Raw genomic sequence first — 14,154 nt, 5'->3', positions numbered from 1 at the left:
AATATCAAGAGAATTAAGAAAAGTTAATAATAGAAGTAAATTAGAAAGTTATTTAAAATTGGATGCTCTTTCAGAATGATGAATGAATATTTTTTAGGTTTCATGTCCTTTTAAGCAGAGTGAAAAGTTATCTTAGAGCAGATGGTCAATTTACATCTGTCCCTAGTTGGCCATAACAAAGGAAACCCAGGACATAGATTCCATCAGGCTTTTCAATAGGAATATGTCTGAGCTGCTCTTGATAAGCAAAACCTTGTAAACTGTGCTAACAAAATAAATGCAATCAATTATTCAAAATATTCTCTTTACGATGCTTAATTCCTGATATATGCTATGATTTCCCCTTAAAGGGGCACAAAAACCAAACTTTTTCTTTCAGGATTCAGATAGTGCATACCCTTTTAAACAACTTTCCAATTTACTTCTATTATCTAATTTGCTTTGTTTTCTTGGCATCCTTTGTTGAAAAGTATACATAGGTAGGCTCAAGAGCTGAGAGCTAGCTGCTGATTGGTGGCTGCACATTTATGTCTCTTCTCATTGGCTTACTGATGTGTTCAGCTAGCTCCCAGTAGTGCTTTGCTGCTCTATTAAGAAAAGATACCAAGAGAATTAAGCAAAATTTATACTAAAAGTAAACTGGAAAATGGTTTACAAATGTATGCTCTATCTGAATCATGATTTTTTTTTTTTTATGGGACAGTCTACTCCAGAATTGTTATTGTTTAAAAAGATAGATAATCCCTTTATTACCCATTCCCCAGTTTTGCATAACCAACACAGTTATTAAATATGCTTTTACCTCTGTAATTACCTTATATCTAAGCCTCTGCAGACTGCCTCCTTATTTCAGTTCTTTTGACAGACTTGCATTTTAGAAAATTAGCGCTGACTCCTAGGAAACTTCATGTGCGTAAGAATAATGTTATCTTTATGGCACACATTAACTATTGCCCTCTAGCTGTAAAAACTGTCAAACTGCCCTGAGATAAAAGGCGACCTTCAAGGGCTTAGAAATTAGCATATGAGTCTACCTAGGTATAGCTTTCAACAAAGAATACCAAAAGAACAAAGACAATTTGATGGTAAAAGTAAATTGCAAAGTTGTGGGATATACTTCCTGCCACCAGGTGGGGGTCAAGAACCGTCACAAGAGCTTTCAATACCTCCCACCTCCACTCCCTCTCCAGTTAACATACAGGGAGTGCAGAATTATTAGGCAAGTTGTATTTTTGAGGATTAATTTTATTATTGAACAACAACCATGTTCTCAATGAACCCAAAAAACTCATTAATATCAAAGCTGAATAGTTTTGGAAGTAGTTTTTAGTTTGTTTTTAGTTATAGCTATTTTAGGGGGATATCTGTGTGTGCAGGTGACTATTACTGTGCATAATTATTAGGCAACTTAACAAAAAACAAATATATACCCATTTCAATTATTTATTTTTACCAGTGAAACCAATATAACATCTCAACATTCACAAATATACATTTCTGACATTCAAAAACAAAACAAAAACAAATCAGTGACCAATATAGCCACCTTTCTTTGCAAGGACACTCAAAAGCCTGCCATCCATTGATTCTGTCAGTGTTTTGATCTGTTCACCATCAACATTGCGTGCAGCAGCAACCACAGCCTCCCAGACACTGTTCAGAGAGGTGTACTGTTTTCCCTCCTTGTAAATCTCACATTTGATGATGGACCACAGGTTCTCAATGGGGTTCAGATCAGGTGAACAAGGAGGCCATGTCATTAGATTTTCTTCTTTTATACCCTTTCTTGCCAGCCACGCTGTGGAGTACTTGGACGCATGTGATGGAGCATTGTCCTGCATGAAAATCATGTTTTTCTTGAAGGATGCAGACTTCTTCCTGTACCACTGCTTGAAGAAGGTGTCTTCCAGAAACTGGCAGTAGGACTGGGAGTTGAGCTTGACTCCATCCTCAACCCGAAAAGGCCCCACAAGCTCACCTTTGATGATACCAGCCCAAACCAGTACTCCACCTCCACCTTGCTGGCGTCTGAGTCGGACTGGAGCTCTCTGCCCTTTACCAATCCAGCCACGGGCCCATCCATCTGGCCCATCAAGACTCACTCTCATTTCATCAGTCCATAAAACCTTAGAAAAATCAGTCTTGAGATATTTCTTGGCCCAGTCTTGACGTTTCAGCTTGTGTGTCTTGTTCAGTGGTGGTCGTCTTTCAGCCTTTCTTACCTTGGCCATGTCTCTGAGTATTGCACACCTTGTGCTTTTGGGCACTCCAGTGATGTTGCAGCTCTGAAATATGGCCAAACTGGTGGCAAGTGGCATCTTGACAGCTGCACGCTTGACTTTTCTCAGTTCATGGGCAGTTATTTTGCGCCTTGGTTTTTCCACACGCTTCTTGCGACCCTGTTGACTATTTTGAATGAAACGCTTGATTGTTCGATGATCACGCTTCAGAAGCTTTGCAATTTTAAGAGTGCTGCATCCCTCTGCAAGATATCTCACTATTTTTGACTTTTCTGAGCCTGTCAAGTCCTTCTTTTGACCCATTTTGCCAAAGGAAAGGAAGTTGCCTAATAATTATGCACACCTGATATAGGGTGTTGATGTCATTAGACCACACCCCTTCTCATTACAGAGATGCACATCACCTAATATGCTTAATTGGTAGTAGGCTTTCGAGCCTATACAGCTTGGAGTAAGACAACATGCATAAAGAGGATGATGTGGTCAAAATACTCATTTGCCTAATAATTCTGCACTCCCTGTATAGCTGAGCAGAGGAGAGAGGTAGAAAAAAAAGAAGGAAAGACAGAAAGCAGGAGCAAATAAGAACAGTCGCCCTTTTAAACAAAAAAATAAGATGGGTCCTATGGATTCTCCTCATCCCGAAAGAAAGAAATGTATCTGTAAGTATAAATTCTGTTTTTCTTCATAAGATGAGGAAAAGTCCATAGTTGCCCATAACAATGACCAAGCTGAGAGTCCATATTAAAGGGACAGTCTACACCAGAATTTTTATTGTTTTAAAAGATAGATAATCCCTTTATTACCCATTCCCCAGTTTTGCATAACCAACACAGTTATATTAATATACTTTTAACCTCTGTGATTATCTTGTATCTAAGCCTCTGCAAACTGCCCCTTTATTTCAGTTCTTTTGACAGACTTGCAGTTTAGCCAATCAGTGCCTGCTCCCAGATAACTTCATGTGCACGAGCACAGTGTTATCTATATGAAATACGTGAACTAACACCCTCTAGTGATGAAAAACTGTTAAAATGCATTCTGAAAAGAGGTGGCCTTCAAGGTCTAAGAAATTAGCATATGAACCTCCTAGGTTAAGCTTTCAACTAAGAATACCAAGAGAACAAAGCAAAAAGGAAATTTATGCTTACCTGATAAATTGATTTCTTTTACGATATGCCGAGTCCACGGGTTTCATCCTTACTTGTGGGATTTATCCTCCTGCTAACAGGAAGTGGCAAAGAGCACCACAGCAGAGCTGTTACATAGCTCCTCCCCTAACTCCTCCCCCCAGTTATTCGACCGAAGGTATAGGAAGAGAAAGGAAAAGCTAAAAAGTGCAGAGGTGACTGAAGTTTTGAAAAATAAAATAAATCCTGTCTTAAAATGACAGGGCGGGCCGTGGACTTGGCATATCGTAAAATAAATCAATTTATCAGGTAAGCATAAATTTCCTTTTATTTTACAAGATATGCCGAGTCCACGGGTTTCATCCTTACTTGTGGGATACCAATACCAAAGCTTTAGGACACAGATGAAAGGGAGGGACAAGACAGGAACCTAAACGGAAGGCACCACTGCTTGAAGAACCTTTCTCCCAAAAATAGCCTCAGAAGAAGCAAAAGTATCAAATTTGGAAAATTTGGAAAAAGTATGAAGGGAGGACAAAGTCGCAGCCTTACAAATCTGTTCAACAGAAGCATCGTTTTTGAAAGCCCATGTGGAAGCCACAGCTCTAGTAGAGTGAGCCATAATTTTTTCAGGAGGCTGTTGTCCAGCAGTCTCATATGCCAGGCGGATGATGCGTTTCAGCCAAACAGAGAGAGAGGTAGCCATAGCTTTTTGACCCCTTCGCTTTCCAGAATAAACAACAAAAAGAGAGGATGTTTGTCTGAAATCTTTGGTCGCTTGTAAGTAAAACTTCAAAGCACGGACCACGTCCAAGTTATGTAATAGACGTTCCTTCTTAGAAGAAGGATTAGGACACAAGGAAGGAACAACAATTTCCTGTTTAATATTCTTATTTGAAACAACCTTAGGAAGGAATCCAGGTTTAGTACGCAAAACCACCTTATCAGAATGGAATATAAGATAAGGCAAATCAAATTGTAAAGCAGAAAGCTCAGAAACTCTTCGAGCAGAAGAGATAGCAACTAAAAATAAAACCTTCCAAGATAACAGCTTAATATCTATGGAATGCATGGGTTCAAACGGAACCAATTGATGAAAAGTCTGACGACTTAGAAAATCCGCCTCCCAGTTCTCTACTCCTGGGATATAGATTGCTGATAGATGGCAAGAGTGAATCTCTGCTCATCGGATTATCTTTGATACCTCAATCATCACAAGAAAACTTCTTGTTCCCCCCTGATGATTGATATATGCTACAGTCGTGACATTGTCCGACTGGAATCTTATGAACTTGGTCAATGCCAACTGAGGCCACGTCTGAAGCGCATTGAATATTGCTCTCAGTTCCAGAATATTGATTGGCAACTGAGACTCAGTCGGAGTCCAAGTTCCCTGAGCCTTCAGGGAATTCTATACTGCACCCCAGCCTAAGAGGTTGGCGTCCGTTGTCACTATAACCCATGATGGCCTGCGGTACCACATCCCCTGGGACAGATGATCCTGTGACTACCACCACAGAAGAGTCTCTGGTCTCTTGATCCAGATTTATCTGAGGAGATAAATTTGCATAATCCCCATTCCACTGTCTGAGCATGCACAGTTGCAGTGGCCTGAGATGAAAGCGAGCAAACGGAACGATGTCCATCGCTGCTACCATTAATCCAATGACCTCCATACACTGCACTACTGATGGCCGAGGAATGGACTGAAGAGCTCGGCAAGTATTTAGAATTTTTATTTTCTGACCTCCGTCAGAAAAAATTTCATATCTACCGAGTCTATCAGAGCTTCCAAGAATGGAACTCTTGTTTGTGGAACAAGTGAACTCTTTTCTATATTCACTTTCCAACCGTGAGTTCTTAGAAATGACAACACGATGTCCGTGTGAGATTTGGTCAGATGGTAAGTTGACGCCTGAACCAAAATATCGTCCAGATAGGGCGCCACTGCTATGCCCCGTAGCCTGAGAACCGCTAGAAGGGACCATAGCACCTTTGTGAAGATTCTGGGAGCTGTGGCCAACCCGAAGGGAAGGGCCACGAACTGATAATGTTTGTCCAGAAAGGCAAACCTTAGAAACGGATGATGATCCTTGTGGATAGGAATGTGAAGGTACGCATCCTTTAGGTCCACAGTGGTCATGTATTGACCCTCCTGGATCATTTGTAAGATTGTTCGTATAGTCTCCATCTTGAACGATGGGACCCTTGAACGGGGCTGCCCCTTCATGCTGTCTTGGTAGCAGCAGCAGGCTTTTTGGCTTGTTTACCCTTATTCAAGGTCTGATTAGGTCTCCAGACAGACTTGGATTGAGCAAAATTTCCTTCCTGCTTATTGGTGGAAGGGGAAGCAGAGGGTACTCCTTTGAAATTTCGAAAGGAACTAAAATTATTTTGTTTACCCCTCATCCTAAGAGGTTTGTCTTGAGGTAGGGCGTGGCCTTTACCTCCAGTAATGTCAGCAATGATTTCCTTTAATTCAGGGCCGAACAGGGTCTTACCCTTGAAAGGAATAGTTAACAGTTTAGACTTTGATGATACATCAGCAGACCACGAAAACAGCATCTGTAATAAAAGAATTAGCTAGTTTGAGAACTTTTATTCTGTCCAAAATGTCGTCTAGGGGCGTCTCTACTTTCAGAGACTCCTCAAGGGCGTCAAATCAGAAAGCCGCCGCCGTAGTTACTGGAAGAATGCAGGCAGCAGGTTGTAACAAGAAACCCTGGTGAATAAATAATTTCTTTAGAAGACCCTCTAATTTTTTATCCATAGGGTCTTTGAAAGCACAACTGTCTTCAATAGGTATAGTTGTACGCTTAGCTAGAGTAGATATTGCGCCCTCAACCTTAGGGACCGTTTGCCAAGAGTCTTTGATGGAGTCTGATATGGGAAACATTTTCTTAAAATTAGGAGGGGGAGAGAACGGTATGCCTGGTCTATCCCATTCCTTTATAACAATTTCCGAAATTCTTTTGGGAACCGGAAAAACATCAGTGTAAGTAGGAACTTCTAGATATTTATCCATCTTACACAATTTTTCTGGAGGAATTGTAATAGGTTCACAATCATCCAGAGTCGCCAGGACCTCCCTGAGTAACAGGCCAAGATGTTCAAGTTTAAATTTAAAGGACGCTAAGTCCGTATCTGTCTGAGGTAACATATTCCCTGAATCTGAAATTTCTCTGTCAGACAATAATTCCCTAACCCCCAATTCAGAGCATTGTGAGGGTACATCGGAAATGGCTACTAAAGCATCAGAGGGTTCAGTATTTACGTTAATACCTGGCCTACTGCATTTACTCTGCAAACCTGGCAGTTTAGATAATACCTCAGTGAGAGTAGTTGACATAACTGCAGCCATATCTTGCAAAGTAAAAGAATTAGACGCACTAGATGTACTAGGTGTCACTTGTGTGGGTGTTAAAGGTTGGGACACTTGAGGAAAATTACATGGCATATCCTGATTCTCTTCAGACTGAGAATCATCCTTAGACATACTTTCATTTCCTAAAATATGTTCCTTATAGTGTAAGGCTCTATCAGTACAAGAGGTACACAATGTAAGAGGGGGTTCCACAATGGCTTCTAAACACATAGAGCAATGAGTTTCCTCAATGTCAGACATGTTGAACAAAGTAGTAATAACCACAACAGTTGGTAAATACTTTATTTGTTGACAAAAACAATTTTGCAAAAAACGAGTACTGTGCCTTTAAGAAATAAAAACACACAATTTTTTTCTCAAGCACGCTTAAAAACGTCTAATAGACATATAAATTGCCAAAAATTATTGCATTCACATGCAAGGATTGAATTTACTCTTTACAGGAATATTACTTTCAAAAAATAATAAAATTTTCTAAATAATTAACCCTGCACCTCGCCACAGCTCTGCTGTGGCGCCTAACTGCCCCCAGATAACTACCAAACGAATCGACACCAATCCGGATAGTGTAAAACACAGATAGTGCCCAACCGGAGCTAATGTCTGCTGTCTCCTTCAGAGTAAATTGCGCATCTGAGGCGCGAAAATAGGCCCCGTCCACAATGGATGTCGCACTAAGAAATTCAACTACCGCATGGGAAGCGGTTAAAAACAGCCATGTGGTCCCCAAACGACTATTTATCAAATAAAACCTCTTTTACTGTTTTATAATAAAATTTGTGAAAACAAAAGTCCCAGTGTCAATTAATATGCTGCTTATCAAATGTGCTGCAATGATGTAGGAAATAAAACACCCGGTATGACAGTAACTCCCCTTTTGGTTTAGGACTACTGCTTACCCTGTTCCCCTTATAAGGAACCAAATACAGCCAATTCTGATATACCAAGTTTCCTCAGAGAAAAATAGGCTGACACATACCTCAAATGCTGTTTATTGCATGAGACAGTCCTCACACTGAAGAGTTTCCATCACTACCTTCAGATTAGTGGGAACCATAATTGAACTTATTAACTGCTGCTAAGATCATCAATTTCAGGGAGAAATCTTCTTCCATATCCTCCCTGATCAAAATAGTACTCACCGGTACCATTTAAAATAAAAAATATCTTGATTGGAGAAATTAAAACTATCATTTTGTCACCACTATCACTTTACCCTTCCTATTACTAGCATAGGCAAAGAGAATGACTGGAGGGAGGAGTTAGGGGAGGAGCTATGTAACAGCTCTGCTGTGGTGCTCTTTGCCACTTCCTGTTAGCAGGAGAATAAATCCCACAAGTAAGGATGAAACCCGTGGACTCGGCATATCTTGTAAAAGAAATTGATGATAAAAGTAAATTGGAAAATTGTCTAAAATTACATGCTCTATCTGAATCATGAAAGTTTATATTGGCCTAGACTGTCCCTTTAAGGATGGTGGCATAAAGAAAGGGCAGTTCCTGGACACTGCGGCCTGAATGACTTTCCTGCCAAAAGCAGCTTCTGAAGAAGCATAAACATAAAAACAGTAAAATTTAGAAAAGGTATTAAGAGAAGACCAAGTTGTTGCCTTGCAAGTCTGTTCCAAGGAAGCCACATTCTTAAAGGCCCAAGAAGTAGATACAGATCTAGAAGAAAAAAAGTCACACCCTCTAAAAAAGGTGTTAGGGAGAACAATGATAAGTATTAAAAATGATTATAGATACTGTAAATATAAATATATATATATGTATTATTTAGAATTTTGTACAGTATGTATCTATTATTTTTAAAAATTAATATTTTTAAATATTTTATATTTAATATTTCAATAACGCAATGTAAGATTAGTAATTCTTCGTGTGCACTAACCCGACACTCCCTAAAACAAGAACCTGATGCATATTACACATATTTAACATTCCTATGTTATTCAAGTAGAAAATAATATAATTTTAAAATAAATATATATATGTGTGTGTGATAATGTTTATGTAAAATAGATATCTTTACCTATATATCTATAGGAATAGATATAAAGATATAGGTTTACACAAATATATAAATATAAGTATATATATGTATTTACAATAAAAATTACATTATCCTGTATGTGAAGAACATTGGAATGCTAAACATGTACAGTAAATATACTGTAAAACACATAAATACATATGCACACACACACACACACATATATACATATATATATATATATATATGCATACATACACATATTTAGACAAGTATATGTATGTATATATTATAGAACTTTGCAGTCAAACAGCTTGCAATATACCATATACCTTTTAACCCTTATAACTTTTTTAAATATGTATATGAATAATTTTGATCAGATAGTGTTGATGAGTGTAACTGTATTTTTAAATGTATTTATGTTGTGTTAAGTGCAAGATCATTTTCAACTTGTAATATGCTCGCTATTTCCGTTGTGTGCAAAAACACAAATATCGCTCACGCGCAACAGTTAACGTGCCACTTGTAACCTAGCCCTTTATAGGCAGGAGTAGAAAACAAAAACAAAAATACGGCCAGTTGACAACAATGACTACGGGTGTACACACCTTTATTTCAAAATTGGCACCAGAAAAATGTAAAATGTGCTGAACTCAAAAACAAAAAGGCAAATGATATTTTATAAATTTCTTAAAATTATAAATTACAAAGAGCTTCTCGACTTATTAAGCCTAAACTTGCAATTGCTCACCCAGCATACATGAATTGTGTTTTACTCATGAACTCACTGATAGAGGCAAGTTAAAATCCATACTTCATGTTTGACATTTAAAACTATTCCATATCATTTTAACCATATACCTCAATATATCATAGTAAACAGATTTATTTTATCATTGTGATATTATTTGGAATTCACAGGTTCCTTATATAAATTTAAAAGTTTGTTATATCTAATAATACCCCAATACAATTTTAAATATCTCTTATTTGTCACTGTTTTTATTAACTTTTATTTATGGTTTGTGTTTTATAGAAATATTTTGTAGCAAAGAGGTATCAATGTGCTCCTCAAGGGCTTCATATAGGACAGGTTTTCACAATCTCTTTGTTTTGGCACAATTGACTTTAATAAAAGTGGTTTAACCTGATTAATTTACCTCTATGCAAACAGAGATCCTGAAATTCAATCTTGTTTACAGCCCTCGAGGACAGGATCTGCACACCACTGTTATAATTTAAAAAAAAAAAAAAGAAATTGAAAGGGGCATGAATCACTTTGAGATTGTAATATAAAATGTTTAAGTTTAATTCTGTGTAATAAAAAATATTGGGCCAGATTTCGGGTTTAGCGCAAATGTTTGCGCAAGAGCGATAAAGGGTTTATAGCGGGTGTTTGTGCTCGTAAGGCTTTTCTAAAACTTAATATTTATTTTATATAGATTAAAATCTACATATAGGCATACAGACCAATCATTAGGCAAGTGGACCAAAAATCTTGTCTCAAAAATAGCCAATAACTTCTCTCCTCCAGGTGGCAAAAAAGGCCTTGTTTAGTAGGGTCCCTGAGAACAGGTCCAGAGAAGTACCAGACAGGCTGACAAACAAAACCACAGAGGAGGTCCGAGATATGTGCCCCAAACTTTCCGGACGATAGCAGGAAACGTTGGCGTCCGGTGGGGACACAACTCTCGCCTTCAAAGGTCAAAAAATGATAGTGGGCCTTTTTCAAGCATGATATATACAGTAAGAATGTACCAAAGGAATTGGTGCTCTATACAGGATAGAGAAAAACAATAGCCAGCAGCACTTCTTTTAGAATAAAAAAGACCTTTACTCCAAGTAATGGGTCACCAACATAAAAACATGCGACGTTTCGGATATCTAATCCTTAATCATGTTTGATCAGCAACAGGTAATGCTGTAATTTATACACCTGTAGCCATGATGCCCACCAATCACAAACAAATCACCTTTACTCCCTCTAGTGTTTAGGCATAATATTTAAATTATGTAAAAACATCCTAATAGCTAATACATCCATTTTTACTGACTACTACAAACAAATGTGCATCCCCATATATTAATCATAAAATACTGATCATATTATACAAATGTAAAGCTGCAAAAACAGTTAAAGGAAAACAAAAAAAATCAAACTCTTTGTTCATTCCTAATGGTTGCATTAAATTCAACTTATGGATCTAAAATGCCTCCTTCGTTTTAAGTAGGATCTCCCTATTGCCCCCCCCCCCCCGTGGATGGGAAACTGTGTCTATAATTTAAAAACAAAGAAAAACTAATGTTATAGCCAAATTGTAAGAAATGTGCAGAGACTGGGGCCTCCTTACTTCTGCATCGTATATTGCTCTTATGTTTATTGATTCTCTCCCTGAATTTGCGGGTTGTCTTGCCAATGTAGATCCACCAACATGAACATTTAATCAAATATATTGCATATGTTGTGTTGCAAGTGAAAAAGACCCTAATATCATATTTTTTGCCTATAAGGGGATGTGCAAATTGTGAGCCCCTGATCATTGAATTGTAATTGCCACAATTAAAACAGGGAAAACTACCATTCCTCTTACATGTCAAAAAGCCTTGTTATACCTTTATATTACTCATATCTGTATGGACAAGCCCATCTCTCAAATTTCTCCTTCTCCTATAAGCTGGTCTCGCTGGAATTTTGAATTCAGCTACCTCAGGTTGGCCTGACAGGAAAATTGGCCAATGTTTCCTTACTATGTGTACTACATACTTATTAAAATCACTATGGTCCACAGCCAATATCAACCGTTTATCCTTCATTTTTCTTTTTCTCTGAAAATCCTCTCTTACCAGATTGTACTGTCACATGTTTTAACTCATCCTGTATCAGTTTAATAGGATATCCCCTTGCCATAAACTTTATTGTCATCTCATCAAATCTTGTCTTTTAACTCTCCTGCTCTGACACAATCCTATCCACCCTCATACATTGACTCCTAGGTAAGGATCTTACTGTATTTTCTAGGATGAAAACTTTTAGTGCAACAGACTATTTTTGTCACTAGGTTTCATGTACAAATCCATACAGAGCCTGCCATCCTTGCAATATACAGTAGTATCCAAAAAACTGATATACTCCTCACTAGCCGTAAGGGACAATGTAATCAAATTAGTATTAGTATATTGAGTTCCTGTACAAACTTTTCCAAGGTTCCAATGTCACCACACCACACCCCGAATACATCATCTATATAACTCCACCATGTGGCTGCATATTTGACAAATAATGCATTTTCATAAACTAATTTCTCTTCATAGATGTTCATGTATATATTCGCGTATGTGGGGGCGACATTGGAACCCATGGCTGTGCCTTGTTTCTGTAAAACGAAATTATCTTGAAACATAAAATAGTTAAAATACAAAACCAACATTAGCAGTTCAAAAAATTCATTCTGGGCATCTGCATATTGTCTACTCCTGTCTCACTGCCGCTATACCACTCTCATGTTTTATGGAAGTATAGAGACTACTCACATCAAGGGTAAACAATATGCATTTATCTGTATTCACCACCAACTCCTGCAACTTTTTCAGAAAATCGCCTGTTTCTTTGAGGTATGAGTTTGATGAAGGGACAAATGGCTGAAGTACCCTATCCAAAAAATTGGCAGCGCCTGAGAAAACAGAATCTATCCCTGCCACAATGGGGCGCCCTGGAGGGTTGTTCAGTTGTTTGTGCACTTTGGGCAAAGTCTAAAAAACTGGGATAAGTAGATGCTTCTTAAATAAAAATCGTGCAGTGTCCTCTGACACAATATTCCTTTCCACCGCCATCCCAACCAATCTAGTTAGTTCTTTCTGAATTTTAGATGTAGGGTCTCCTGCTAGTTTTTGATACACCTGCTCTTGTGAAAGCTGATCTTTAATTTCCAATACATATTCAACCTCATTCATCAGTTATAGCACCGCCCTTGTCCACACTTTTTATGATAATGCTTTTATTCTGCTTAAGGGATTTTATAGCATTGCATTCCCCTTTGGTTAAATAAGACCTCCCAGGCATATCTTTTACTGATTTGCTGAACTTTTCTAAATCCCTTTTAACCAACTCCATATAAGTATTAATACTGTGGTCTATCATGTTAGGGGTAAATCTGTTCTTTTTAGATAAACCCAAATCCCTCAATTTCATAGTGGAAGATACAACAGAATTATGTCTCACTACTTCAGTTTTAGTGGCAAAAAACACCTGTCCTGTTCCAATCTGAAAAGGGACAAAACCTTCTTCTTGTATCTATACAGGATAACCTGTTGCTACCAATAATGATTTACAGAGGGAAAGCAATAATATACCTGCAATAGAAAAAAAAGGTAAAAAATATGTTGCACAAATTATAGATACATAACTTACCCCCTTACATGTTTAAAGGGAAAGATGTTGGTGAGTTAGCACGACTTACAGCCAAACAAATGACATATATGATCTATAGAAACATACAACCTGAGGAATGCAAAGGTGCATCTGGAATAGTCCTGTAACATCTAGATATCACCACTAGGGAGGAAACAGTGCAGGTGAAAATACAATAAGAAGGAATATCCTTGACAAATTCCTTAAAGGGATACTAAACCCATTTTTTTCATGATTCAAGTAAAGCATGCAGTTTTAAGCAACTTTCTAATTGACTCCTATTATCAATTTTTCTTCGTTCTCTTGCTATCTTTATCTAAATGTAGCCACCAATCAGCAAGTACTACCCAGGGTCTGAACCAAAAATGGGCCGGCTACTAAGCTTATATTCCTCCTTTTTTCAAATAAAGATAGCAAGAGAGTGAAGAAAATATGATAATAGGAGTAAATAAGAAAGTTGCTTACAATTGCATGCTCTATCTGAATCATGAAAGAAAAAATGTGGGTTTAGTATCCCTTTAACTATTCATGTAACGTTATGCAGTCCAAAAGAGAGGTTACCAGCAAAATAGGACCCTCAAAGAGAGAACTTTTTTTCATATCTCCTGGCACAAATGCAAAGTAAACCCTCAGGTATGTTTGGGCCTACATGACACACACCCCAAAGAAAGCAGATAGCTGTTTTGGGGATCAGTGGGGTAGCTTGACCCTAGCTGTAGTTCTAAGCACATCAGGATAAAGTAAAGCCAGAGCAGAGCTTAAAGGGACACTGAACCCTTTTGTGATTCAAATAGAGAATGCAATTTTATGCAACTTTCTAATTAACTCCTATTATAAATTTTTCTTCATTCTCTTGCTATCTTTATTTGAAAAAAGAAGGCAGCTAAGCTATTTGTTTGGTTCAGGACCCTGGAAAGCACTTGTTCATTGGTGGATGAATCAGCAAGAACAACCCAGGTTGTTCACCAAAAATGGGCCGGCATCTAAATTTACAT

At 37.9% G+C, this 14,154-nt stretch overlaps 1 protein-coding gene across 1 annotated transcript in view; it reads right to left on the bottom strand.

Moving 5' to 3' along the window:
- The window catches only part of AHI1 (Abelson helper integration site 1), a 658,331-nt gene that overhangs the window by 369,967 nt on the left and 274,210 nt on the right, over positions 1–14,154 (bottom strand). The window lies entirely within an intron of this gene.

The sequence above is a fragment of the Bombina bombina genome, chromosome 4, assembly GCF_027579735.1.
Source record: "Bombina bombina isolate aBomBom1 chromosome 4, aBomBom1.pri, whole genome shotgun sequence".
In the NCBI taxonomy this organism is placed as follows: Eukaryota; Metazoa; Chordata; class Amphibia; order Anura; family Bombinatoridae; genus Bombina; species Bombina bombina.
This window is presented reverse-complemented; position numbering and strand designations above follow the sequence as displayed.